Here is a 6,000-nt window from a genome sequence, read left to right on the forward strand (position 1 = left end):
GGCCTACTTACAGTGGTACCCTACACACTTAAATGCAAAAGATCAACTGTCTGTTCACCTGTTCAATTCTACTGTATGTTATAAACCGCACTCCCTTTAGGATGCATAGAGCAAAAACTCTGATTATAAGAGCCTATCTAATAGGCCCGATTAAATGAGAGATGCGCATGGTAATTTATTGTATGGCTACTTCGGGAATATGAACTCATCATGGCCATGAAAAGGTTAGGAATTGATATGTATTATGTTCATAAATTAAATATTGTCTATGAGAAATTTGACATTACAGTATTCAGATGTAGCCTACAAACGTCAATGGAAAAGGTGAACCATCATGGAAATGAAATAAATAAATGCCTATTTATAATGATTTTAGAATGTAAAGATTAAATCATTTTTTGCTGTTTTCACTAATGGTAAATTATTGAATCTTATTATATTTAGCTAGGGTACCTGTTCTTTGGTTATGAAGGAGAGTGTATTCTGAGCATGGTCCTTGCAACGACCGGTTTGTGGGTTTGATTCCCACAGGGAACTAGTATGGAAAAAATGTATGAAAATGTATGCACTCACTAATGTAAGTCGCTCAGGATAAGAGAGTCTACTAAATAATGTAAATGTATAACTTTTTTCTAATTGCAATGCAGTACTTCAACCACTAAAAAACTGCATTCTCATGTCATGTTCAACTGGCACAGGCGTGTTTTAAGATATTTTGTTGTGTAAATTTAACATAAAACCTCTGCTTGCGCCATTTCTGAAAATGGTGTACATCTTGGTGGGGCAAACAATTTATTTATTTTTAAATTATGCATGCCACCAAAGCCACTACACAACACTAAACATTACATTAATTCCACTATAACGGTGACAAGCGGTGCCCATAAACTGTTAGGGCTTACATAAAGCTGTCCCAACAGCAGAACTTTCTTTTCAGCACCATGGAGTGAATCCTTACTACTGCTACACCTGGCAATCAGAGAAGCCTTGTCTGGCAAATTCATTCAGCCTCATTTACTGCCTTTTTAAAAAGGGACCAAATTATTAGGGTGAGGCACATGGGCTACTAACAGCTCACTACACAACATAAACTTAGTATTACTTTCTTAGCTAGAGTATACATGCACATATCTCCCTGGCATATTATATAATTTTGCAGCAGCATACAATACATTTTCGGACTCACCTTGTTTTGCTGTGCTCACTTGAACAGGTAGATGGCGTGGCGGTCCTTCTTGTGGGCAAATTTTGTCATCAAAGTCTGGCATTCTCTGGATTTATGGTGCTTTCAAAACTACTGGGAACTCAAGAAAAAAAACAAGGTCAAATCATGACGTCAGGGATCTTCAGATTGGCGCTCTACAAAGAGGCCAGAGTTCCAGACTTGCAATTCTGAGTTGGTGGTCCATTCAAAACTTATTTTCCCAGTTGTCTTGAACACGGCAGCAGTCATGCTGGATTGACAGCATGACCAATGTATTCAAGCTTTTCTGGCCCATGGTGTGTTGCGAGTGAATGTTTGTCCTTTTAAGCTTGGAAAAGAGACCCTTCAACCCAGACTTGGACCACATACCCTCTCCACTGAATAGCAGGCTAGTGATTGCTTTGCAAAGCTTGCAGTTAGCCACTGATTCCTTCCAGACCACTCATTGTTGAATTTCCGAAATCCAACTTGGGTAATATTTATGTCCAATGGCCGATAAGCACCAATATGTTTTATCTATAATTTCTCTTCATATGAAAAGGATTTGCCAGTAGATTGTCGACTTGATTCATGCAGATGACTGCTTGTCTAGCTTGCTAGCTAATATTTTGAAAGTACCATGTTGACATGATCATTCCAATCAAAGCTACGGGAGATATAACGTGATTTGACGTAATTTTATCTGTGGCCGATGACCTTGAGCTGTCATCAAGGCAAAGGGTGGCTACTTTGAAGAATCCAAAATATATTTTGATTTGTTTAAAACTTTTTTGGTTACTACATGATTCCATATGTGTTATTTCATAGTTTTAATGTCGTCATTATTATTCTACAATGTAGAAAATAGTACAAATTTGAAAAACCCTTAAATGAGTAGGTGTGTCCAAACTTTTGACTGGTACTGTTAGAACCGACGCTGGAGATGTTAAGCAGGTACGGGGAGTCAACATTTAATTTGAACAGACATGGAACAAATAAGCAACAGCATCAGCACCGGTTAGTATAAGGACAGACTGTCACGTCCTGACCATAGAGAGTCCTTATTTTCTATGGTAGGAGTAGGTCAGGGCGTGACTGGGGGATCGCCTTCCTTGGCGGCAGACGCAAGGAGAGAAGGGAGGACAGCAACGATGCCGGGGTTCGCGGCCACAAGGAAAGCCCAAAAGACAGCCCAACATTTTGGGGGGGGGGGGGCACACGGGGTGGTCGAGGTGTGAACCAGAGACAACATGGGAGGAGGTAGAGAGGTGATCGGTCGACCCAGGGAGAGTGCCAGAGTCGACAGTTCCTAGTCCAGAGCTTCCGGCGACGTTCCACAGTCTGGAACCTCCAACGACGGTCCACAGTCCGGAACCTCCTGAGACGGTCCACGGCCCGGAACCTCCTGAGACGGTCCACGGCCCGGAACCTCCTGAGACGGTCCACGGCCCGAGACCTCCTGACACGGTCCACAGTCCGGAACCTCCTGAGACGGTCCACGGCCCGGAACCTCCTGAGACGGTCCACGGCCCGGAACCTCCTGAGACGGTCCACGGTCCGGAATCTCCTGCGACGGTCCACGGTCCAGAACCTCCAGCTCCAGGGCAGGAGCCTTCCTCGGTATCTAGGTCCAGTCCAGGCACAGTGTTCAGCCTGTCCATGGCTGGATCCGCAGGATGAGCAGATTCTTCGGCCCGCACCAGAGCCGCCACCAAAGATGGTGGATCCGCGAGCTGAGCGGGTTCTTCGTCCCGCACCAGAGCCGCCCCCGATGCTGGCGGATCCGCGGGATGAGAGGGTTCTTCGCCCTGCACCAGAGCCGCCACCGACACTAGACACCCCGCCTAACCCTCCCTTTTGGTTTCAGGTTTTGCGGCCGGAGTCCGCACCTCCTGACCATAGAGAGTCCTTATTTTCGATGGTAGGAGTAGGTCAGGGTGTGACTGGGGGGTTAGTCTAGTTTATATTTTCAATGTGGGGTTCTAGTTTTGTTTTCTATGTTGGTGTTTGGTATGATTCCCAATTAGAGGCAGCTGGCTATCGTTGTCTCTAATTTGGGATCATATTTAAGTAGCTTTTTTCCACCTGTGTTTTGTGGGATATTGTATATGTGTAGTTGCATGTCAGCACTCCATTGTCGTCACAGTTTGTACATTTTTAGTAATGCTGGGCAGCCTGGCGCCCCGGGAGCAGACGTGACAGTTACTGTATATAGATATTTTTTTACCTAAACATGTGGTGCTCAAAACAGTTGGGGCTCTCCCACCTGCCCTGAATGACAGGTCGCCACTGATTGAGATTTATAAACTTGCCACATGCCATACATATTTCCCATTATAAATCAGACCTGTCGTAAAACTGGCTCGCGTGAACGAGCATTATAACGCCGTGTGAAAAACGCCCATCATTCACATTTTATGGTGACAATAACGCTCTTATTGGCTGTATACTTGTAAGTATTGGAATTAGGCCAAAACAGTATCTAAAGTAAATCGCAATGCATGGCGAACTTGATCAAATGTCTTTCAAAGGGTTGTCAGAATGTTTGCTTTTGCAGTGACACTTGCTATAGCTGACCGTTTCTGCAAGACAAAAACAGTTGCAAATTGTTGTGGACCTGTAAACAGATTGTTTCAATGCAATAATGTTTTGCATTCAGATTTTCCCAACCTAAATATGCTGCACTGCCTGCTAATTCTGAAACAATGGGTGCGTTTGAGTGACAAGGCGAAAGCAAGCAACTCAACGAAATTCGAGAAGTGAAGTCGGGAGAGGTGCATCTGCGACAGCCGAAAGTCATACACTAATGTAGCTCAGATCCACGGGGGCAGAGTTTGAGTGTGAGAGAGGGTTGGGTGTTGGAAATGGTGGCGAGTAGTGCAGACGAAATGGAGGAAATGGAGAAAAAGATGGTGAAGCAACAGCTGTCCTGGAATCAGGACAATATGGGTGTCAGCTCTGATGGTATGGAGCGGGAAGATGAGGGTCAAGGACCGAAATGGTCAGTAGTGGAAAGACATAGGAAGAAGAGAGATCATGATACAGAAAGCAGTGGATAGTCTAGTAAAGAAAGCACAAAGAGGGCCAAGGTAGGAAACAAGAGTAGTGATGTGTTGGAGTGGAAAGTGGTGATAGTGTTTGATAAGACCACAGGGCCTCACTTACACCCTATTCGACTAACTAATGCCATAGAGAAAGGTTGGTGAAGTGAAATTAGCCAGGTTCATCAGAAATGGTCGATTGTTAATATTGTGTGGTAGCCAGGCTCAGCAAGAAAACATTCTGCAAATGGAAAAGCTGAATAGAAGAAGATTAAAAGCCATGTACCTAGTGCTTATGCTAGATTGATGGGAGTCATCACTGGGGTCCCAATATCTATGTCCACAGTTGATATTAAAGAAAATGTGAAGGGAGGCAGAGTGATTGAGACCAAAAGGTTTATCAGTAGGAAAGAGGGTCAAAGAAGTGAAAGCTTATCAGTGATGTTGAGGTTTGAGAATGTCTTGCTGGGAAAAGTACAGATAGGATTCCTTAGTTTTAATGTTAGAGAATTTGTCCCATATGCACTGCAGTGTTTTAAATTCCAAAGAATGGGACATGTTCAGTGTAAAGGAAAGAAAAGCTGTGCCAAGTGTGGAGGAGCACATGATTACGGTGAATGTGGAAGCAATGTGAAGGTTAAGTGCTGTAATTGTGGAGGAGAACACAGTGCAGCATTTGGTGGATGTCAGCTACAGAGAGAGGCTAGAGAGGCTTAGAGATATATAGGATCAGTCATGATGTATCATATGCAGAGGCCATAAGACAGATTGTTAGAACTACAGTGAGGACTGATGGAGTTTACATGGATGTTCCTGTAGTAAGTGGACCTACTGTCTGGGCTGGTGCTTCTGATGGTAGTTACGATATAACTTTATGTATTTTTTACAAATTAAATATTGTCTACTCCACAAATTTGACATTATAGTATTCAGACATAGTAACCTACAAACATCAATGTAAAAGGTGACCCGTCTGTTCTACCGTTAAACTGCCAATCGGATTGCAGAGCAAAATACTTAAAATAGTGTAAGTTCAGGGTCTGAGTACAGATGGATGGATGACTTTCTGTAGGAGCAATGACTGGATGGAGATGGATAACTATTTAGCAGGCACCACACTAGAATTGTCACTTCCTGTATCAATATAATTTAAACTACACAATTAAAGCACTGGCCAATAGGAAAACAGATAAATAGTTACAAGGTAAATAAATAGGTAGACACAGTTATTTCATAAAACACAGATTCACCACATATCTTAATTGAGAAAAATAAGAACAATCCCAAAAATGTTTTGATACTGTCGCAAAGCTAACTAAAAAGCAGCATTCCCCAAGTGAGGATGTCTTTCACTTCCGCAGTAATAAATTCATGAACTTCTTTGAGGAAAAGATCATGATCATTAGAAAGCAAATTACGGACTCCTCTTTAAATCTGCGTATTCCTCCAAAGCTCAGTTGTCCTAAGTCTGCACAACTCTGCCAGGACCTAAGATGAAGAGAGACACTTAAGTGTTTTAGTACCATATATCTTGACACAATGATGAAAATAATCATGGCCTCTAAACCTTCAAGCTGCATACTGGACTCTATTCCAACTAAACTACTGAAAGAGCTGCTTCCTGTACTTGGCCCTCCTATGTTGAACATAATAAACGTCTCTCTATCCACCGGATGTGTACCAAACTCACTAAAAGTGGCAGTAATAAAGCCTCTCTTGAAAAAGCCAAACCTTGACCCAGAAAATATAAAAAACTATCGGCCTATATCGAATCTT

Source organism: Salvelinus fontinalis, chromosome 20 (assembly GCF_029448725.1).
Source record: "Salvelinus fontinalis isolate EN_2023a chromosome 20, ASM2944872v1, whole genome shotgun sequence".
NCBI lineage: Eukaryota > Metazoa > Chordata > Actinopteri > Salmoniformes > Salmonidae > Salvelinus > Salvelinus fontinalis.